This window comes from Lissotriton helveticus, chromosome 5_1 (assembly GCF_964261635.1).
Source record: "Lissotriton helveticus chromosome 5_1, aLisHel1.1, whole genome shotgun sequence".
Lineage (NCBI taxonomy): Eukaryota > Metazoa > Chordata > Amphibia > Caudata > Salamandridae > Lissotriton > Lissotriton helveticus.
In genome coordinates, this window is record NC_136065.1 from 1,384,256,756 (window position 1) to 1,384,281,484 (window position 24,729).

The following is a 24,729-nucleotide window of genomic DNA, read 5'->3' on the forward strand; positions in this document are numbered from 1 at the left end:
ATTTCTTTTTTCCCTGAAGGCTAAGAGCTGGTCCCTATTGTACCTCACAGTTCCTGTTCCTGAGGAAGTAAGGTCATGGGTGCTGGCCCCTGGGCCCGTCCTTGTAGGAGTGTAGGGTCTGCTTCCTATGGTCACCCCCACTTTTTGCTTTTGCTTTACTGGTTTTCGACTTAGATGTGGCTGTGGGCCTGCTAATCAGACCCACAGCCCAGATGCACTCTCTCTAAATTCAAACTCTGTACTCTAGGTACATACACAATTGGGAATTGGTTCACCTTGTCTGCCCCTGTAGAAGTGTTCCTTAGGTATTCAGGGCATAGGTGCAACCAAGGCCTACCAGGGGCTGCAGCATGTATTATGCCACCCCTGGCTGGCCACTCAAACTGACACAACTGTCTGATCACTCAGCTGGGGCAAGGTCGTGTAATCACCCCTTGCTTAGGTATAGTATTCCTATATCTACCCTTAAATATAGATACACAGTAACCTGTAAGTCACTCCTATGAGAGGCCTTAACAATCCTGGAGGCAGAGTGCTTGCTTATGTGTGAGATGGTGCTCTAGCATGAGCTGAGCCTCTCTGCAGCTTTCGGAACCATGTCCTTATAGCTGTTCTATGATATCGCCATACCATATACTCTTAAGTGCATTATGAACCTTGAGGTTAAATGCTAACTTTGGTTTGGCTTTATCTAAACATGTCGTGTAAGGTGTCATACGCTTTGGAATACTACCCCCTCGCCAATTCTGGCGACGGGGGTAGCATTCCACCCTTTTAGAGGGTGAAGACATGTTTGTTCTGACAATCCCGGTTAAAGTTAACCAGAGCCTCAGCATCACAAAATGGATGCTGCTGCCACAGACACAAGTCTGGCCTCCTGCTGCTAGATGAAACTCCGACAGGGGAAGCCTGGACAATTGGTTTCCTGTCACAGGGAGGTGCTAGCACCACCCCAGACAGGAGATAGTGGATTGGGGCAGGGAGGGCTGAATGAAACAAGACACTGCCTGGGGCACACAAGGTGTCCCACGCATAGGCCAGTTCAAACCGGTGCTGGGGCACTCCAGCCCCAACTCTGGCGTGAAACTGGACAAAGGGAGAGGGGTGTAACCACCCCCTTCCTGGGTCTACCCATAGGAGGGACCTAGCAGGTAATCCAGCCCCTAGATTTGGTATATAGGTAGGAGCTGAGTCCCAAGACCTTAGATTTATCCTGATGAAACTTTGAAACGAAACTCTGGACCCTTCGACATTTAACTGACGTGAAGACTGAAGAATCTCCCTTGTGGCCAAGAAGTGACCACCCTGGGCAACCAGGCACCATCCAGCAACTCGACGGCTTGCTTTGCCCCCGTTCCCGCCGGAACCCGAGCGCAGAGCCTGACAAGACCTTGACTCCAGGACTCCTCTGACCCCACTGCACGACTCCAGCACAGCTGAGCCCCGTGGAAGGCGTCGGAATCTGTGGAACCAGGCAACTTGGAAAGTCTTCAACTTGCTAACAGCGCAGCTCCTGAGGCATCATCGAAGCTGTGCACTGGGGACTGAGACACCCCGACACAGAGCTCCACTTGCACCGAAGATCAGCACTCCACGAGATCTGCGTGGGGCCCTTCTGCTTGTGTTCTGCTCGACGCGTTGTCCGGTTGCTGGCCCGTTGGCTAGTAGCCCTCTGACGACGATCCTTATGAAAATCCATCGCTGGTCTGGTTGCTCCAGACTGGCCCTTGCTTCCCTGAAAAGGTGAAGTACCTCAGACCCTCCTGGTCTGCACCAGAAGCCTTTTGTGTATCCTGCATGGGTTGCCTTTGCTTAGGCTTGTTGGCTCCGATCTTGAAGCCGACCCCTCCATCTGCGAGAACCTTCGTGGGACAGCTCCTCTCCAGCACCTGGTCATCCTCGACGCCTCCTGGTTCGCGTGGCTGCAACGACAAGCTTCCCATCCACACCTGATTGCTCCTCGACAATGTCTGGTTCCTCCCTGGTTCCTCCCGGTCACTGGCTAGTGACCTAGACTCTGTCCCCTCTGCTTTCAGTTCTTCTTCATCTTCGATCCACCCTTAGATGCACCCGGACATCTTCCTCCTGGTCGCCTGCAGCATCTTTCTTCAAGGCTTCATTGAGAACAACGACGAAACCCAACACACTTTGACACCTATGCACCCGCAGCCCGTGGGTGAGGTAACGCGAGTACTTCGGTGCTCCAGTAGGGATTGACTATCCTAGTGTCCAGATTTACTAGTTGTTTGCTCCTAGCTAGACCGGAAGTGTCCTAAATCTTCAATTACTTACCTTCTAAGTTCCCGTTGACTTTCTATTGACTCTCGCGTGAGTGTACTGACACTACACGCGCCGCCTGTGGCCCTCATACTCCTAACCTAAGGGTCAGATAGTGTAGCCCCAGCGATTCCCTAGGCCCTAGGCCTGCTCCTTTCCCAAGTCGTGGTCCTTATATCACTTACTTAGTATATGGTTTTCCGCGCCCCTATGGCCTAACTGTATATTGTGCAATTTAAAGTATTTTCTAAGTGTAACTTGTTATGTGCTTATGCCTCTGACCTCATAAAGAGTTCAGAGGAGTGTGTTAGTGAATAAATACATATATATTTTATATATATCCTGTGTGGTGTCCTTTCATCTGGTATTCAAGGGGTTACATATGGTAAAACAGCTGTCTTTTCACGCCCTCAAGAGTCTTTTAGCCTAAGACTGTTCTGTCCACGCTACCACTAGGATAGCTGGTCTATAAGGTTGGCTTACAACCATCACCATAAGGGTTGTTTGGACTGATGCAAGGTGTTCACTAGAATAGTGAACATCATATACCAGGCCAACTTCTCACAGTCCTGGCGCAGACGGGCTCTCCTTTGGCGCTCCTTCAGCGCGATGTCGGCGCGTCCGCTGCGTGGAGGCATAACCGTCTTTTTTATAGTGAGTCAGGTGGCGTCCCAACCACTAGCCCGCTACCCTGATTCCCTCCAAGATGGCCGCTCGATAATCCGGCAGCCGCCGAGGCGTGTGAACACTCAGCACCTACTCGGCTGAGTGACAGTGGGTATGGGGTAAGTGCAATTTAAAAACACTAGCAAAATGCCACAGCGTGAAGGTAGTTACCACAATAGCAAAATGCCACAAAGTGAAAAATTAAAACTGAGCAGAACGCGCGGCAACTCTAACTCCCAGCTTCCGCCTCAGGAGTGACTAGAGCTCGCGCCGTGCAAGATGGCCCCTTTTTTATAGTGAGTCAGGTGGCGTCCCAACCACTAGCCCGCTACCCTGATTCCCTCCAAGATGGCCGCTCGATAATCCGGCAGCCGCCGAGGCGTGTGAGCACTCAGCACCTACTCGGCTGAGTGACAGTGGGTATGGGGTAAGTGCAATTTAAAAACACTAGCAAAATGCCACAGCGTGAAGGTAGTTTCCACAATAGCAAAATGCCAAAAAGTGAAAAATTAAAACTGAGCAGAACGCGCGGCAACTCTAACACCCGGCTTCCGCCTCAGGAGGGACTAGAACTCACGCCGTGCAGGGTTGGAGGGGGGGAGGGGATCTTGGGGGGGGGGTAGGATTCCAAAGTGTTTGACACCAAACACAACATGTTTCCATGCAGCCATTCCAAAGTTAGCATTTACCGCAAGGTTATAATGCACTTAAGAGTATATGGTCTGGCTGCATCACAGACCAGCTTCAGAGAACAGAGTCCAAAAGCTGCAGAGGGTACCTGCTCATGTACGGGCACCCTCTCACACAAAACCAAGCACTCTGCCTTTAGGATTGATAAGGCCTGCCAAAGGAGTGACTGGTAGGTTTATGTGTCAGTGATTAAAGGTAGATATAGGTAACCTATTTCTTAGTAAGGTGTGCATGCACCACCTTACCCAGGCTGCAGTAGCAGTCCTGTGGTGCCATTTTGGAAGGCTTCCCAGGGGTGGCATGATAAATGTTTCAGCCCCTGGTAGGCCTCTGGGGTACCTATGCCCTAAGTACCTAAAGGACCATATACTAGGGACTCACAAGGCCAACCCAGTAACCAATCCAGAGTGTACCTAATATACATGCAATTAATGTAGAGAGGAAGCAGCTAGGCTGGGGTCCTGGATAGCAGGGCCCCAGCCAGACTAAAGTCGAGAAACAGTGAAAAGTGGGGGTAACAATACAGTAGCAGGTCCTACTCTCCTACAAGGTGTATTGCCTATTTCTTTTTTGATGACGTCAAAGGCATTCTGACAATCCTGGGACCACAAAAATGTGATCTTACATTTTAGTAATTATCTCATCTTGTACGTTTTTTCAGAGAAGTTGCGAATGAATTTCGAGTAATATTCGGTAAGACCGAGAAAAGCTCTCACATCATCTTTGTTGGAGGGACGAGGAGCTTTAAGGATGGCATCGACTAATCCCTGCTTGAGTTTTATGCCCTCATGACTGATGGTGTGACCTAGGTAATTAACTTTACATTGAAAAAATTTGCATTTGTCCAATTCGACTGTCAACCCATGCCTTTTAAGACTTTCAAGTACCTGCTTTAAGCGTGCATCATGTTCCATTTGGCTGCTGCCCAAGACCAGGATATCGTCCTGGAAGAACCTCACAACTGTAACACCCTCCAAGATGGAAGCCATGACTCTTTGAAAAAGCGCTGCGGCCGAGGCCAATCCAAACGGTATCCTAGTGAAACGATAACAGCATAAAGGTGTGATGAAAGTCGTGTACTTTCTGCTTTCCACATGTAATGGTACCTGATGGTAGGCAGACTTTAAGTCTATGACAGAAAAAACATTCATATCTTTCGTAGCATTAAACGTTTCACTTATGCGCGGCAAGGGGTACTGATTAACAATTATGTTCTTATTTAAGTCTCCAAGATCAATCCATAGTCTAATTTTTCCATTGGGTCTTATATCAACTACCAAGGGTGAAACCCACTCTGCAGATTCAACCCTTTCTATTACTCCATTGGTGAACAGTCTGTTCAGTTCCATTTGGACATCATCTCTAATTATGCTCATGGGCACACCCCCATTTTGATTTCACATATAGGTTTCTTGATCCTCGTGGGGGCAAGCTCCAGAACATCATACTCAATTGAGAACATCTAGTTGACGTTGACGGACTCTGAATCATCAGACTCCTCTGACTTGGAGTCGTACTCACCCTGGATGTGTTTGACTGGCTTACTACGTCTGAAGGATTTCCTATGGCATACTTTTGCAAAATCCCCCGTCAGGCCACATGACGTGCACTTCTGAAATCTGGCTGGGCACTTTTTGACATATGCAAGATGAGACGAGGACCCACAGCGATCATATTTTCGTACCGTGTCTTCAATGTATTTCTTGGTGTGTGTGTTCTCATCATTGCCGTTTTTCCTGTGAGAATCATTTTTCTTGGCCCTCTCACTTAAATTCTGGCAAGTGCCTTCCTTGGATCTGATTTTGCTTGCATTGGAAGTGTTGACAGCTTTCACGACTTTAGGCTCATCTAGAACAGCCTTGGCACACTTGCCTGTAAGTTCTGCTTTTTTAACTAATTCTACCACTTCTTTGAATGGTGACTCACCATTTACCCACAGTTTGTCCTGGATGTTGGGATTACTGGCGGGCATTATGATTTGGTCACGTATGAACCCTTCTTGAAGTTGTCCAAATCTGCATGTTAAAGCTAAAGTACTTAAAGCAGAAACATATTCATCAATGCTCTCATTTTTTCCCTGTTTTCTCCATGAAAATTTGTAGCGGTCTACCGCAACACAAACAATCGGTCACAAATTAGCATCTAAATCATCCAAGGCATGTTGAAAAACATGGTCACCCTCCCTTACTTTCTTCTCAATCTGGTTGTAAGTTTTTAACCCACCTGGGCCAAGGCAATACAATAGAACGTTCTTTTTCTTTATAGGTGTGAAATCCTCATCTTCACTTGTTTCTGTGTAATTGCAGAAATAGTCCTTCCACTCCTTCCATGGCATGCATGGTTCACCTTTGAGTGGAAGAAAAGGTTGTGGTTGGGAGAGATTCAATGAACTCAGAGCACACATATTGTATGGAGTAGATACGAAAAACACTGAAATGTGGGTGACAGGTGCTAAAATTATGCTGCATGTGCTTGCAGTGTGCACATCACTGTGAAATTGACATCTGGACAAGGTGTATATTTATGTGCAGCAATGTAGAAGGGTGTGCACATCACCGTGAGATGTGCTGAAAAGGCGTAATGGATGCAGTGGAAACAGCATAAGTGTGCGTATCACTTGAAATTGGAACGCACTTATAGATAGCTAAGGCTGGAGTTTAATTGACGTTACACCATGCAAGAAGGCAATCCTGAGAAGGCACAAAGAAATGTTGAGGCTGTGCCTATCAGTGAAGGAAAGGCACCTTGCAGAGATGATTGCTGTGGTATGTGTGAAAGCTGCTTAGCAGGACATAAACGCATTGCATGTTTATCACCTCAACAGGTGTGAAGAGCTGACCAAATTGAAGCGGAGACACTTTAATTCTTCCTCAATGGGAATTCCCTCAGCTTTGCGCACAACAAGAGTTCCAACAATTCACACAGCTGAATAGGGAGTTCAGTATGCGCATGAGCAGGAATCCTCTGAGGAGGATTGAAGCAGTGGCAAAGGAAACGCTGCTGAGTGTCGACGATTCACACTGTTGATTAGGGAGTTCGGAATACGCATGAGCAGGAATCCGCTGAGGAGGATTGAAGCGGTGGAAAAGAAACGCTGGTGCGCAATGACGTGTTCTGTGAGGGGAATGAGGGAGGCGGGAACTTCTTTGAAGGGAGTTTAAGGCGAGCTGTGCAGGCATTCCACAACAGCCCCCTTCACAAAGGTGTGGTTCAGGGATCTCTCTGGTATGAAACCGGTTGGAACCGTTATGGGTCAGAGTGAGGGGAGACTGGAATGTGAAACGTGGGGGACCAATGGGGTGGCAGGAATGACAGTGGGTGCTCTCGCGCAGGAGAACAATTGAACACATGTTGTCACGCGCCAGGCCTGGGGCGTAACCATAACTGTAAATACAACGGTGTGGCTGGTGGCCGTCAGTGAACCAGAGATACAGCAGCAGCGGACAGTGGGTCGGAGCGGATTGAGTCAGGAGGGTCCCTGGTGGTCAATGAATAGGTAGGTGTGGCCCCTCCTTGTCTCCCCGCAGTTTCATCACCCTCAAGTTGACTCCACTTACGGGCAGGAGGGCCATCATGTATATCAAACGGATCACTAACTAAGTATCGACCTACAAAATATCGACCTACAGAAATATCGATGCTGAAATATCGAAGGCAAGAATATCGACATCCTATCTACAACATGGTAAGTACAAAAATATCGGAAAAAAATATAGATGTTAAAAATATCGATGTTAAAAGTATCGTTTTTTTCCCTGTAAAAATATAAATGTAAAATAAAATAAACACTAATAAATAAAATAAACATAGTTAAAAATATCTAAATGTTTCAAATTAATAAATAATACATATATAATAATAATAATAATAATACATTAATTAAACATATACAGAAAATATATAATATATACGTACTTAATACGTTTTAATAATTATTTTAATAATTTCTAAATTAATAAAAATATTATACATTACAAACACATTTACAAACATAAAACAAAAACATAAATAAAAAGTAAATAATTATATTTAATAAATTAAAAAAATTAAATATATTTTTAATATTTCTAAAATTAATTATATACTACATTATCTAAAATTATACAAAAAATATTAAATAGCTAAATTTATAAAAATACTATTCAAAATCCATAAGTAAAACAAAATACAGTAATAAAAATATTGGATAGCATAGAACTTAAAATTACCATTCCCACTCCAGAGAGCACAACAGTAGAGAAACCATTGGAGAGCGTAGGAGTAAAAATTACTATTCCCACTCCAGAGAGTGCAACAGTAGGGAAAGCGTTGGATAGCGTAGGGGTAAAAATTACTATTCCCACTCCAGAGAGTGCAACAGTAGGGAGAGCGTTGGATAGCGTAGGGGTAAAAATTACTATTCCCACTCCAGAGAGTGGAACAGTAGGGAAAGCGTTGAATAGCGTAGGGGTAACAATTACTATTCCCACTCCAGAGAGTGCAACAGTAGGGAAAGCGTTGGATAGCATAGGGGAAAAAAATACTATTCCAACTCCAGAGAGTGCAACAGTAGGGAAAGCGTTGGCTAGCGTAGGAGTAAAAATTACTATTCCCACTCCAGAGAGTGCAACAGTATGGAAAGCGTTGGATAGCGTAGGGGTAAAAATTTCTATTCCAACTTCAGAGAGTGCAACAGTAGAGAAAGCGTTGGATAGCGTAGGGGTAAAAATTACTATTCCAACTCCAGAGAGTACAACAGTAGGGAAAGCTTTGGATAGCGTAGGGGTAAAAATTACTATTCCCACTCCAGAGAGTGCAACAGTAGGGAAAGCGTTGGATAGTGTAGGGGTAAAAATTAATATTCCAACTCCAGAGAGTGCAACAGTAGCGAAAGCTTTGGATAGCATAGGGGTAAAAATTACTATTCCAACTCCAGAGAGTGCAACAGTAGGGAAAGCGTTGGATAGCGTAGAAGTTAAAAATAACATACTTATAAATAATTGTTGTTAAAAATTTTTTTAATAATTTAATTTTTAAACTAACTCTACATCATTTGCAAATACCGATTAATAATTACTAAAATATAATTACAATTGAATAATTAATTAACAATAAATTAACAATAAATACCAATAAATATTAATTAATAAATATCAATTACCAAATAATAAATATTGAACACTAAAATATACAAAAAACATATTAATATTTAAAAATTGATTAACAATTAAAAAATGGTAAACAATAAATGTATGTTTAAATCAAAAAATATTTTTATAAAAAATAATTACCAATTAATAATAATAATTTCCAATGAATAAAAAGTCATTAGCAAATAAAAATATGAATTACCAATTAAAAAAAGGAATTACCAATTACAAAAATTAATTGGCAATTAAAAAATGTAATTACCAATTACAAACATTAATTACCAATTAAAAAAATTAATTACCAATTAAAATAATTAATTACCAATTAATTATTAATTAAAAATAAAATATTTATCAATACCAATAAAAAAATCATTACTTAATTAAAATTAAATTACTTTCCAACCAAATCCCCTATAAACCCACAACCGGCTACAGAACTTAAACGCAAAAATTAATAAAAAATTTATTTACAATTAATAAAAATTATTAATTAATTTACTATAGTTAAATTACTTCCCACCCTATTCCCCTATAAACCCACAACCCTCTCCAGTACTAAAACATAAAATTAAATAAAAAATAACATTATTAATATATAAAAAATAGTACACATATGATTTAAAACAAATAAAATACTTAACAAAAAACATATAACACATACATATAAAAAACATAATAAAATACATAACAACAAACAAATATCGATATAAGTAATATCAATATTAGTAACATCGATATATTTGATATCGATATTACTAACTTCGATATTACTTACATCGATATAAAAAAAAATCGATATTACTTACCTTAGGGTCGATATTCTTTACCTCGATATTCTTCACCTTCGATATTTCTAACTCGATATTACTGTAGGTCGATATTTGGGAATCGATATTTAGACTGTGCACCATATCAAACATTTCACGATCGGGGGAGCAGAAAGGGAACCGGAGTACTACCTAAAAGTGCTAGCCCCATCAAAGACCAGTGTTCTGAAACCCAACTTTCCACAAGGATTCTGCCCATGCCCCCCCTTTCCTTGACGTCAAAGGAGGAAGGATGGGGAGTAAGTGAGCACAAGTCACAGGGGGACGTTGAGGCAGCTCCCAGTTAGGAGGTGCACGGACGAAAACACAGCCAAACATGGCAATTTTAGCACATTATCGTTAGGTCAGAGCCCAGGCTCTAGCGGAAGCTGCCCAGCTGGGCCTGGATGTGGTTTGTAGGGGCGTCGTTCACTCCAAATGTAAGGTCGACATTAACCAACAAAAGAATGGCGCACCCCCGATGCAACAGTGGTGGTCTAGTACAACCCCAATTATCTTGTTAAAGTCAACCCGGGACCCCATGTCTGTTCGTTCATCATGGCCTATAAGAAACTAAGAACACAAACAATCCACATGACAAGACTGGGCACGCAACAATCAACGTAAAAGAGTTCGGGTAAGGCAGCCCATGTAGGAGTTATTCCTGGGAGCGTTGAAATAAATGTCTTTGCCAAAACTCCCAAAACAGAACAAGTAAATTCATGAATTGAGCAGAAAAAACACCGAAAATAGGTTTAGATAAAGCAGAGGATACCAGCATTCCTTCCCAAAACAACAAAGGACAAGCTAGAGAACAGGCAATAGAATCTACAAAACCAATGCCAACAAAAATGGACGACCCTCCAGAGCGCCTTTATCCACTGCTTTATCCACCAGAAATGTAGCTATTTCAAATTCCAGACACAGATTTCACCTTACCATATTTAAATCTAAATGATACCCCTCCTCCCAAGGTCTCTAAAATAGCAATGGAGACATTGCAGTTATATGACAGCACTGCATGTAAAACATCTGATTCAGTGAGAAGCCACTCGCATTCACCGGAATGTTCGCTGTTTAACATTTTGCAATCTCCCAATGGACAAAACCCTGTCTCCTGTTCATTATTCACTCTACAAAGGATATGTCCCTCTTACAGAATTTTATGGGAAACAGGAATAGTAAAATACCTAGTTGAGAAAAAAAGAAAAAAGCAATTCAAACAAAATTACTGATCTCCATTAACAAAAGGAGAAAAAATGATGTTGAAAAACAACAAACCCTCAAAGAATGCATAGTATCGAAAGATCAATGCCTACTTAAGTGACAATCGGCGACCCAAACGGGTCGGATTACACAAAAAGGAAAAAGAAGCTCAATGATGATAAAATCTATTCTCTCAGAAAACTTTTCCAAGACTCCAACATCGTTAAAGAATTACAGTATTTAACCAGAGAAAATCCATAGACTCTTCTAATATCTCAATAAGTAAAGAAGAAACACCAAACATCCGAACCTCAGCCACATAAGCTTCTGAGCCAGCCCTATCAAGAAAGGAAAATAGAAACAAAAAAACAAGCATAAAAGGATCAAGAAAAGAGCAAACGTTAAAATTCCTGAAGCCCTCATCTTTAGAACAGAAAACTCCAGCAAAAGCGCAAATGACTTAAAAACTTCACACAATAACGGTTACAGTCATTCATTACTCGACACAAAAGAAAATTACAAACAACTAAATCCTCTGGCCTCAAGCTTCTCCACGGCAACGATTAACAAGCAATCAACTTAATCCAGAACAACCAACAGAGCAAATCTCTGGGCCCCTTCTAACACAGGAACAGCAGACCCAAACACATTTTCTTGAAATAACTGACTTTTTCCCCGCAGGAAACAATCCATTGAACTGAGGGAGAGTTGTAAACCTCATCCGTAAGATCCACTCACTAGACTCCCTAACAACTTCGGAAATAAAACTTGTGGCCTTCCTGATCAAGTCTAAACAGTGAAAACCAGAAGTAGTATGCAGTTCCTAATGTATGATGCAGGTAATGGTAAGTGCTCAGAGGGTAACAGGGTGTGGATAATAAGGCGGGCAGGAGAAGGATTTCCTCCTTTCGGAAAAGAGACCCTCACACACCCAACAAGCAGGTGTTTTGCTTCATCGGGTCTGCTACTTATCGGGTCAGCGCTGCAATACACGATCAGGCACCCGTGATGGGGCCTTCTTGGTGGAGATCTTTATTCCCAATGCCGTTGGATGTAATGCGTGTGAGGGCCCTAGTGGATATGCATCTAGTGTAGGTGATGGTGATGTATATGGATGTGAGAATAAAACAGGGATTAGTTATCCACTCAGAACAATTTTAATGAGTTGTGGTCAATATTATAACATTATATCGGTGACAAAGCGATGAACAGGGTGCACCATTAGACATTCATGGTGCTTAACATGCGTGTTGAACACAGGTGAGCTGTGACATGCATCAAGTGTGATCTGGGTCTGTTAAAAGTATTAAAAGGCAGCAGATAAAACAACAGAGCATACATCAAAGACAACACAGCTGATGGCCAAGCTGTGGAACTCACCCAGGTCAGGTCAATAGCTAACGGCATTGTGTACCGGTAGAGGTACGCACTAAGGTATAGTGTCCTGGTGAACAAAAGTAAGACAAAGTTGGAACACCAGGTCCCAGGATTAGTGCTCGATTGATAGCGCTAAGACCAGGGTCCAGCCTGTCAAGGGCCCCGGTAGCGTCTCAAAAGGGTATTGTGTGCGCGTCACGGATAAGATTCCCAATCAGTTTACTGAGAAAGCGGAAGTGCTGATTGCGTGAAGCAGCCACCACTCGTGCCGACCTGATACATCCCCAACACTAACCAAAGTTATTATCGGTAATGTCGCCGGTAGACAGCGAGTAAGGCCACCCCGCATCCACATAATCCGCCCTACACAGAGTCAAAACACAATGCCAAAATGCGGAGCATTGCTCCAAAAACCCATGATTGAACACCAAAGGTAGATGCCAGAACGACAGAACAACGTGACCGATCCACTGGTTCAGGGTCTCGCCGTGTTGAGATCACCACGGACCCAGTTGCAAAGAGCCTCGTTGAGGGACTATCATGAGCGCTTTTGCACATCCCATGTGTGGACGGCCATCGCAGGGCAGCATGCGTCGTCAAGTACTTACAGTTACGATGTGTGGAACCTCCCGTATTCCTACCCATTCACTCTACCAGACCGGGCTGCTCTGGATGCATTGGAGTCTGCGTGGTTATACCCGGCCGGACGAGTGCGGAAGGCGGGACTTCCGGAAAGAATAGGGCTACAAATGCTAACTCTGCTGCACGAGCGCCATGATGGGCTGGCCCGGGGTGGAAGTTAGGGACAAACAATGAAATGCACAATTCGGGGATGCCGGGTAACAACATCTACTTAAGTTCCTGAGTGCAGATACATTTTAACATATATTGTATCTTAGAGTGGGGTATTATTCTACTGTATTGGCAACTCAGTATGTATAATGGAGAACCCTGAAATGTAATTGTGAGAAGTTTGCCTGGTATATGATGTTCACTATTCTAGTGAACACCTTGCACCAGTCCAAACAACCCTTATGGTGATGGTTGTAAGTCAACCTTATAGACCAGCTATCCTAGTGGTAGCGTGGACAGAACAGTCTTAGGCTAAAAGACTCTTGAGGGCGTGTAAAGCCAGCTGTTTTACCATATGTAAACCCTTGAATATCAAATGAAAGGACACCACACAGGATATTTATAAAATATATATGTATTTATTTACTAACACACTCTTCTGAACTCTTTTTACGAGATCAGAGGCAAAAGCACATCACAAGTTACTTAGTCAGAATACGTTGCACAAAATACAGTTAGGCCCTAGGGGCGAAGCAAACCGTATACTAAGAAAGTGGTATAAGTACCACGTCATGAGAAAAGGAAAGGCCTAGGGCCTAGAGAATCGCTGGGGCAACACTATCTGAACCTTAGATTAGGAGTAGGAGGCCCACAGGCGGCGCGTGCAGTGTCTTTACACACACGCGAGAGTCAATGTTAAGTCAATGGGAACTTAGAAAAAGAAGGATTTAGGACACTTCCGGTCTAGCTAGGAGGAAACAACTAAAAACCTAGACACTTGGATAGTCAATACCCTTGGGAGCACCGAAAGACTCACGTTACCTCACCCACAGGAAGCGGGTGCATAGGTGTGAAGATGTGTCGGGTTTCGCCGTTGGAGCCTATGGAGCCTGTGAAGAAAGATGCTGCAGGCGACCAGGAGGAAGATGTCCGGGTGTATCTAAGGGTGGATCGAGGATGAAAAGGACCTGAAAGCAGAGGGGACAGAGTCTGGGTCACTAGCCAGTGACCGGGTGGAACCAGGAAGGAACCAGACGACGTCGAGGAGTAATCAGGTGCTGTCGTGAAGCTTGTCTCTTCAGCCACGTGGACCAGGAGGCATTGAAGACGACCAGGTGCTGGATGCGAGCTGTCCCACGAAGGTTCTCGCAGATGGAGGGGTCGACTGCCGGATTGGAGTCAACAAGCCTTGGCAAAGGCAACCCACGCAGGATTCAAAGGAGGCTTCTGCTGCAGACGTGAAGAGAGGGTCGAAGAGGTCTGGAAGTCTGGGTCTTGTCAGGCTCTGTGCTCGGGAACCGGCGGGAGCGTCAACAAAGCAAGCCGTTGATTTGCTGGATGGTGCCTGGTTGCCCAGGGTGGTCACTCCTTGGCCACAAGGGAGATTCTTCAGGCTTCAGCTTCAGCAGAACGTCGAAGGTCCAGAGTTTCGTTTCAAGTTTCAGTTCAGGATCAAATCTAAAGCTTCAGGACTCAGCTCCTACCTTTATACAACTAAAAGGGGCTGGATTACTTTCTAGGTCCCTCCTATGGGTGGGACCAGGAAGGGGGGTAGTTACACCCCCTTTCCTTTGTCCAGTTTCGCGCCCGAGCTGGGGCTGGAGTGCCCCAGCATCCGGTTTGAACTGGGGTATGCATGGAGCACCTAGTGTGCCCCAGGCAGTGTCTCAATCTATTCAGCCCTCCCTGTCCCAATACACAAAGTCTTGTCTGGGGTGGTGCTCGAAGGACTCCCAGCAGCAGGAGGTCAGACTTGTGTCTGGCAGCAGCGTCCATTTTGTGACTCTGGGGCTCTGGTTAACTTTAACCGGGATAGTGAGCAACAACATGTCTTCTCCCTCTAGAAGGGTGGAATGCTACCCCCGTCGCCAGAATTGGCGAGGGGGTAGTATTCCAAAGCGTATGACACCTTACACGACATGTTTAGATAAAGCCAAACCAAAGTTAGCATTCAACCGCGAGGATTATAAAGCACTTAAGAGTATATGGTATGGCAATATCATAGAACAGCTATAAGGACATGGTTCCGAAAGCTGGAGACAGGCTCAGCTCATGCTAGAGCACAGTCTCACACAAAACCAAGCACTCTGCCTCCAGGATTGTTAAGGCCTGCCATAGGAGTGACTTATAGGTTACTGTGTGTCTATATATAAGGGTAGATATAGGAATACTATACCTAAGCAAGGGGTGATTACACGACCTTGCCCCCGCTGAGTGATCAGCCAGTTGTGTCAGTTTGGATGGCCAGCCAGGGGTGGCATAATACATGCTGCAGCCCCTGGTAGGCCTTGGTTGCACCTATGCCCTGAATCACTCTACACCAACACCCCCCAAGATGAAGGCCTTCAAGTCATTAAGACACTTCTTTTATCCAGACCCCTACCTACGCGGATTCCTACAGAATTCATCATGAACCTATTACGCTTAGCACTTCAAAACAATGACTTCCTGTACCGCGATATGTACTACGTACAAGTGAAAGGTGTATCGATGGGCGCATGTTTCGCCCCAAATTTTGCCATCCTTTTTGTGCATCACCTAGAAAACACCCGCATCCTCACACCCATCAACCCCTTCTTTTCGAACATAAACCTTTGGCGTCGGTATATCGACGACGTGCTACTCATCTGGAATGGCGCTACTGAAACTTTGAACCCTTTCATTAACTGGTTGAATCATTCACGAGAACATTTAAAATTCACTAGTGACTTCAAAAGTAACGATCTCCCATTCTTACACGTCACCATTCATGCTGAAGATGGCAAGCTGGGTACTACCCTGTACCGTAAGCCTACAGAAAAAAATACCCTACTTTTATATTCCAGCAATCACCTGCGGGGACTACGCGACGGACTGTCTTACGGCCAGTTTCTGCGGATCCGCCACAATTGTAAATGGCGAAAAGACTATTTCAGAGAAGCAGAGGTCCTCTCAAAGAAGTTAATACAAAGAGGTTATCCCCGACGCTTGGTTACCAGAGCCAGAAAAAGAGCGTGGTATTGCCACCGGGATCTTCTCCTCACTCCCCAACCCAAGAAGCCCATGACTAGGATACCCTTTGTCTCTAAATTCAGCCTGAACAGCAACAAGATCAGCAAAATCATTAGAAAAAACTGGACCCTCTTACGCTCCCATGACCAATTCCACGAGGCACCACTCTTTTCATACCAACGTGCTGACAACCTTACCAGCCACTTAGTACATGCTATCACATGGCCACAACCCACCACGGCTAAACACACCATAACAGCAGCTTGGGGACTGGATCCCATCATGGGACACTACAGATGCCAAAATTGCAGTGTCTGCGCCTTGACCTTCAACACCAAAGACTTCACATTTAACGGTTGCTCTCATAAACTGAGGAGCCACACCAATCGCAGATCACAGAACGTGATCTATGCGATCAAATGCCCGTGCGACCTCATTTACATTGGTCAAACAACGCAAATGATAAAACAGCGGATCATCCAGCACAAAAGCAGAATCAACTGCAAAACTTCGACGGCACCCTTGGTTGCACACTACTTGGAATTGAAACATCTTGACACTGAGATCAAATGGCAAGTAATCGAGAAACCTACTCTTCCCATCCGCGGAGGCGACATAAAATTCCTCATCAATAAAGCTGAATGCAAATGGATGACCCTTTGTGATTCTTTCAATCATGGCCTCAATACCATTGATGAGTGGAATAGTACTGTGACTACCTAGACTGCTTGACCACCACCATCCTGTCTCGTACCTATACTACTCTGAATTCATTTCCCCATCCCCCACGGGGCTCATTGTCTCTCCCCCTACCTGCTCTACTAGTTTATATATGTTCAGATATTTCAACTAACTTTATTGAGCGCAAAATGTGACATATACCGCTCACTAGCGGTCTTGTTTTCACTGATCATGCTTGCCTATAATGTTTTCTGTTTTTATTCAATAGTATTGTTTTTCTCCCTTACGTCTTACCTGCTTTGATTCACACTCGAACTCAATAGCCATGCCATGACTATGTAATCTATGAAAATGTGTCACCCATTTCAGTATTGTTTTTCTCCCATACGTCTTACCTCCTTTGATTCACACTCAAACTCAATAGCCATGCCATGACTATGTAATCTATGAAAATGTGTCACCCATTTCAACTGTTACTTTTCTCCTAATTCCGCATTCCGGAATCATTGCTTTTTTTTTTTATGTTTCCAATTATGAAAATCGCTCATGTTTAACCCACTGTATGCATATCACTGCCTCTTGAGTCTATTCCTCTATCACCAACAATTCTATTCCCCGCAGTAATTTCCTGGTTTCCATTCACCTCTAGTGGTGACTAACTCCTGTCCGTCTCCTTCATCATTCACCAGCACCCGGATTCATTCCCCAGTCGGCACGCCGATCGATTAAGGTATGAGCTCCTTCCCGACTGCCTTGATCTTCAGAGAGTTCTTCTCGCCTTCCCCCCGATACTCGGCCATTTACTTTACGCATTATACTTTTTCAACAGGACCCGTGCCCCGCACCTGGCTGATTGCTGACGGCCCTGATGCGTCAAATTCCCGTTAGTATTTTTATTACCACCATTCTTTAGCACACCCTTGTTTCCCACCCACACACCTCTCACCTTTCCCTGTTTTCCCTCAGTGCCCCCATGCAGATGCGGCAACACCCGCCGGTCCCGAATTAATCTCAGATTCTTCCTTGATCCCGCTGATCTCACAGGTATACACTCATCCACAAACTAACGCTTGTTTCTTCGCCGCATCCCCGCATGCTACGAACTTGTCCAATCAGTCAATTCACTTATACTGGCCAAGTATTGTGGATCCCCGACTCGGATCACCTAGTGACCATCGGCCTTCCCCACCACTCCAGCGCGCCACCACAACCACACTTTCCAGGCCATGTTCAGGGACACGCTTGCTGAATCCTGTTGCCCACACGATCCACATATCACAGAGCGTTGCAGTTGATCCTATCACTCCGCACCCTGTCCCTCCACCCGATTGATCGCCATCGACGTGCTTTCCGCTTGTCCACCTCGCAACCCCACCCCTGCAATACCCAGACCCCTTGGTTAAACACGACGGTTTCACCGGCTTTTCCTCACCACTTGCTCCTTCTTCATTCAACCCTTGAACATCGCATAGGGTCACATTAACTTTCCGCCGCCCGACAGCCTAGCCACTCACGCCTTCCCACACGATCATTTTGCTACCCCCGTGCTCCTCTGATCGAACACAGGCCACCCTCCCTACAGGCAATTCTCCCAACTGCCACACTGCGCTCAACCGTGCGCATGCGTTCCTGATCCCAGCCCCCCTGATTTGTCCCCTCTTCTTCGCAGCACTTCCTAAACAAGACAACCTAGTCCTGATGACTATCCCGATTCAAGAGGATCGAAACGCCGTCGACTCAACAGCGCATTACTAGGCGTACCTCTCAATGTGGCTCAATACAAATTACAAAATCATTGTATCTAGTGATGTCACTGTGTCACAATACTTGAGCCACCCACTATACATTATTTGCACCATTGTTCACTGTGCGCCGTCCACGCTGTTCACCCTATCACTTGCCTCGCCACGTTCTCCACAGACACATTCTTGAGCACCAAGTGCAGTATGGTTGTCACAGAATTTGTTCTATGCAGTGCTGCTTTAACTGTATATGCCCGACCATGAATATTAATTTCTAAATATAAGATGATCTACAATTTTCTATCAACTAAATAGTGGTCTCCTTATTTCTGTCAATGTAATGCTTGCTGCATACATGCTTATTTGTCTTATACTATTACCTGTTGGGATATTGTTCTTTTATCTACCTTCCTATCCCAGTCCAGACGTGGTTTATGGGTCACACTCATGTAACTTTTTACTAAACAAGGAAAAGGGCCTTTCTTCACGTTTTTTCTCAGGTGCACCGTTTCCGGAAGACGGGAGGCGCCTTATGCCGCAACTCTCCTGAGCTGCGGCGGTTCCTGCACTTCCTCCGGGACCACCACTCTTCCTACCACACGTCAGGGACTTCTCTGTCCTCGTTGTCTTTGGCAGCGGCGTCGTCCTGGGCAGCGTCCTGGCTGACAGTCTCCTCGGGTACTGCTCCGACTCCCACAAACTCCTCCTCGTCACCGGTCTTCGTCCCCTTGGCGTTTTCCTAGTCACCCACTGCAAACTTTCTCGAGTCTTCCTTCCTTCCCGAAGCCTCTTCCGGGTTGTTGACTGTCTTCGCTGTCTCTGACTCCTTTTCTTCTCCTCTCCTTGTCAGGGATTGGCTCTTGCGGCTCACTTGGTTGTCCAGGGGTTGGTCCAGCCACAGGCTTGCTGATTCTCCACCCTGTGGAGGAGAACAATAGTCCTTCATTAGTGTTAGTTTCTTGGACTTGTCGGAATCCAGGAAGTACGGACCCCATGGCTGAGGAGCAGGTGGTAAGTTGGGGTTTCGGGGAGGCGTCCGTGGTGGTTTCTCACATCTCCTGAATGTATGATGAGGAAAAATAAGTGTTGATCCCCATAAATGATTACTGGTGGGCCCCCTATTATTAAGCACTGTCTGCCTGTTCCCGAAAATTGCATAGCATAGCAGATGTTTTGTTGATGCGATTCTTAGAAAAAAGCACAGTTTCTGGCACAGCACGCTGTTAACATTTAAAACAAGCATTTACAATACAATCGGTCTCACATCTGTAAAAGTTAGAGCTATTCACGTTGTAATAAGCAACGTCTTTTAGTTATGTTTATTGGTTTCCAAGCATTTTACACTGCTATTCTGTAATAGTGTTCATGGGAATATTGGTAACAGAAACAAAATCCATCTTAAAATCAAGCTTTGAAGATGGCGCTTTGTGTTTGACTGGAGAACTGAAACAATGTGTCTAATATGATGTTCGGTGAACGAAGCCAAAAACAATGCTTTCCCTAGATAAAGAGAAACTGCAAGCCCCCTAATGCAAAGTGTTACTGGTGCAAATGCCTCAGCATGTGGGAGTGTCATTTGACATGAGAGACCTGGGGATCGTAAATAGAAGCAGTATGGCTGCAGGGTAAGACAGGATAAGAAAATTAATGAGGTTGATAGAAAATAGGGTAGAGAGAGCCAGCAGAATGCTCACGTGAACACGAAGGATAGAAAGCAAAGGGATACTGCGAAAAGAATTAGAGGTAGGTTGAGGCACAGGGTGCAAAGATGCACACATGGAGGCAGCAGGTGGACTCGCTGGAGGTCCCACGAGAAGAGCCTGCTCTAACCTGACGCTGAGCACAGACTGCACATTGTCTTCAGGCTTCAGAGTGTGGTGCAGCAAACGGATCAATAAGAAGAATGCAGGAGAGGGAAGCTAGGATGAGCGAGAACCAGTAAAAAAGAAAGGATGTGAACAAATGCCTCCTTTCGGGACAGCTTACGACTGGAAGCAGCTCCAAAATGGTAGGCGGAGTCCGAGATGGCTCACAGCAGAGGAGGAGTGATGGTCTCACGGGGCAGGGATTGTTGGGCATAGCAGACCAGGCTTTCTGTGAGAGGTTCAGATGAAGGATCATCTGAGGTAAACAAACCTGCTCCTGCTGTCCGCCATGTCTGCAGGGGCTCCAGAGATCTTAGAGCTATGTCCAGTCGCATAGAACATCAGCAAGAAGGTCACGTACGGCAAAGTGAACGAAAATGTTAGAAACCGCCGGTAGACGCACACTCTGGGTGTGGTCTGGCTGCCAGGGAAGCAGGTTTTGCCAGCGGCAGCTCACTTCAAGCGAGAAAATCGAATTTAGGCTAATTGAAGCTAAACTCACTGATGCCTATGCCCAGCTAAAGAGGTAGAGAGACGGCTTCTCTGCTAAGGCGGAGGAGTGTCCCCTCCACTTTCAGGAGCAGCAAAGTCAGTGCTGCATCAGTGTGTGAAGGGGCGGGTGGAACTGCAGGGGAGGAGTGATATAACACTCCTCTGAGCAATGACTGTTTGGTCAGCCCTCTTTGGCTTCCCAAAACAGTCATGCGCACTTCCCTGTTCTACATGCAGGCTGCATTACAGCCTGCATGGCGAAAATGCCTACCTCTCCAGCCCCTGGCTGAGTGCCATGTCAAGGTTATCATGTTAAGTCTCACCTTTGGTTTGTTTTCCGTAGGAATGTCATAGACATGAAGAAGAATCCACTACTTCGCCAAATCACCAATTGCACCCAACAAGGTCAAAGTGACAATGGTAATCCGGGGAAGAAGGGATCACACGTTGAACTCCAGGTTACGATAGGACCAAGCAAGGACAAGGCACAACATCTGCATAACAGAGAAAATAAAAACTGGTAAGTATGTAGAGGGTGTCTTAATGTCTAATCTCTCTAATGAGTATTGTATTGTATTGTATTGTAATTGCATTTATATAGCGCTTACTACCCCTGACGATGCGTCAAAGCGCTTTTTTGGCGAGTAGCACGCTACTCCAGGACCCATAGAGGATTAGTGTTGAATTAGTATAGTGAAACATGCAAGTACATTTTAAGTGGTGGATAGGTTAGTCAGTTATTTGGATTTGGAATGATAGCAGAAGGATAGAGGAGGACAAAGGTTTGTATTTATGTAGCACTTGTTGACGCACACTATTCAGGAAGTCTACAAAGGATTAGTGGTGAATTAATATGGTGAATTATGAAGTAATTTCAGTGGTGGATATTAGTCAGTTACTTGGAGTGAGAAGGATAGCGGAGGTATAAAAGGGGAAGAAAGATTTGCATTCATATAGCACTTGTTACCCTAATGGGTGTTGAATCGCTTTTCTGGCGAGTAGCACGCCACTCCAGAACCCATAAAGGATTACTGTTGAAACTTAGTATAGTAAAACAAATATTAAGTAATTTGAGTAGTGGATATGTTATTCAGTTATTTGGGTAATATATTAGTATAGTTTAATATGGAATTTGAGAAGTGAACATGTTAGTCTGTTAATTTAGATTGAAAAGGATAGTGGAGGGATAAAAGAGTGAAAGATTTTATTTTTTAGGTCTTAGCAATAGGAGGAGGCTTTTGGAAGACTAAAAAGGAGTTTTGGGTATTGCTAAATGAGAAAAAGGGCAGCATTTCTGGCCCTAGTCCCGATCAGTCTCGAACAGGCTCAAACAGGCAACTACCCTTGTCCTCTCCGCCCTTAGCCTCGACGCCCGGTCTCAGACGCTCTAAGCCTGGCCTTTTTTATAGCCCTAGTAATCAGGTGACCCCTTCAGCCAATGGGAGCCCTAGCTCTAACACTATCCAATCACAACACTAGCCCTAAAATCTAGAACCAATAGGAGACCAGGACCTTAGCCAATCTTAGCCCTAGTCCAAGCACCCAATCAGTTCAAAAACTCTGATCTCTACGTCCAATAAAGGCCTTACCCCTACCAGTAGTCCCAACCCAAGTCCAAGCAGCCAATAGTAAAGGTAGCCATAGTCCCTACTTCCAATAGAAAGCCTAACCCTACTCTTTGTCCCACAACTAGTCCAACAACCAATCACACCAGAAGCCCTAAATAGCTACTTCCAATTAAAGGTCTAACCCTAACCCTAGTCCCACCCTACTCCCAACAACCAATAACATAGGAAGCCCTAGTCCCTACTTCCAATAGAAATATTAACCCTAGCCCTAGTCCCAACCCTACAATGATTGAATCACAGACCCAAAAACCAATCAGAACCCTCAAATACCCAACAAATGAGGACATTAACCCTAACCCAAGAGAAACACCAGGTACAACCACCAATCAGTGTGCACATGTGCCAACCACTAGGAGGCCATATAAGGTCCCAGCGACCTCAGACAAGGTTTGCTGGCCAGGGAGTTGGAAGCTGCTTCTCCTGTTCAGAATCTCCTAGGAGACAGACAGGCTCAATCCACACTTTGGACTTCTGCAGGTAAAGGCTTCACTAACTCGAAATCTAACAATACTGTTTGAATAAAACTTTACTCCCCCTGCTGGCCAAAAAACGAAGTACAAAGGCCCCAGTAAATACAGTTTAAACAGCTCACAGAAGCACCCTCTGATGTAGAATATCCCGGTTGCTGGGGGGGAGGCAGGGGGGCTGGCCTCACTGGCTTGTGAACACAAAATGGTGGCTGGGGGTGCACTGTTTTAACACACAGGTCTTAGCACGGAGCAAAGGAGAAATTTTGAGGGAAAACAGATTTTTCACCAAGGAATGAGGGACAAACTACAGAGGTTGGACTGCAAATCCCACAATTCAACACGTTAAATGCAAGCAATCATGGAAGAGAAAACCACAAGTTTAAAACACAAAACAGGTGATAAAATATACAATCACAGGCAGGCCAAAACTGCAATTTTAAACTGTAACAACCACATGCAAAGACAGTAATCACAGAAAGGGAAAATCGTTCTTTAAACAACTTTTGTTTTGGGAAGAGACAGCACTAGTCTGTCTCCTTACCACTTCCTGGACTCTGCTCACTGCAAACTGGGGCACAGGTAGGCTGCAATTCACAAGATGGAGGAGAATGATTTGGGGTGCACCCAGCAAGGCCTTAAGGGGCCTGGTCAGGTGTGAGAGGAGGGCTCAGACTTGCCTGGTAGCTGAATAGCCAATGATATGCTGGCCTGGGGGTGGGGGCTGGGGAGCTGTTTCTCCTGTTCAGAATCTCCTAGGAGACAGACAGGCTCAATCCACACTTTGGACTTCTGCAGGTAAAGGCTTCACTAACTCGAAATCTAACAATACTGTTTGAAAAAAACTTTACTCCCTCTGCTGGCCAAAAAACGAAGTGCACAGGCCCCAGTAAATACAGTTTAAACAGCTCACAGAAGCACCCTCTGATGTAGAATATCCCTGTTGCTGGGGGTGGGGCGGGGGGGCAGGGAGGCTGGCCTCACTGGCTTGTGAACACAAAATAGTGGCTGGGGTGCACTGTTTTAACACACAGGACTTAGCACAGAGCAAAGGAGCAATTTGGAGGGAAAACAGATTTGTCACTAAGGAATGAGAGGGACAAACTACAGAGGTTGGACTGCAAATCCCACAATTCAACAAGTTAAATGCAAGCAATAATGGGCAGGGAAAACCACAAGTTTAAAACACAAAACAGGTGATAAAATTTGCAATCACAGGCAGGTCAAAACTCTTGACTAGGACCCACCTATTCACCGGACTCCTGAATGTAAATAAACTTCATAAACAGAGTGTACAAGTAAGAAATTAAACACCGCCTTAAAATCAGGCAACTTTCTAACGTATTATTCTGTCTGCTTACAGGTCACTGAATTAAAACAAATCAAAGAAGGAATGGATGTCCACAGCAGCAGGAACTTTAGATCAGATAAGTATGCAGGAGTTCAGTAAACAATAGTAAATGACAGCGCAAAGCGCTGTTAATTTATGTAGGCGTAATAAAGCTTTCTGTCTTTTTCTCTTTTGTATTCAGGGCAGCTCAACTGAAGGAGAAGACAGAGGACTGGAGACAAGGGCAGCGCGACGAAGACTGGAGCAATGACAGAGGTTCTGGCCCCTCAACTGAAGGAGAAGACTGAGGATTGGAGGCAAGGGCGCCGCGCAGAAGACTGGGGCAACAGAGGTTCGGGAGGGGATGACTACACACCGAAGGCTGGGGGAATGCTCAGAGAGCACTCAAACCCCGACGTTCTGGAGGAGACGAAGAAACCGGAAGGTAAGTCCTAACGCGGAAAGCAGGAACGTGAAGCTCTGCCACTCGGAGACGACCGCGTTTTAACCAGTCTGGTCGTTGCGCATGCGCGTCCCCCGTGCGGCGGCCATTTTAGTAGTTCGCTCGGGTCTGGCTCCTGGTCATT

The 24,729-nt window shown here is 45.0% G+C and overlaps 1 protein-coding gene across 1 annotated transcript in view; it reads right to left on the minus strand.

The window, feature by feature from the left end:
• SLC26A8 (solute carrier family 26 member 8) overlaps positions 1-24,729 on the minus strand; it is a 3,758,415-nt gene that overhangs the window by 2,721,684 nt on the left and 1,012,002 nt on the right. The gene's annotated exons all lie outside the window — the stretch shown is intronic.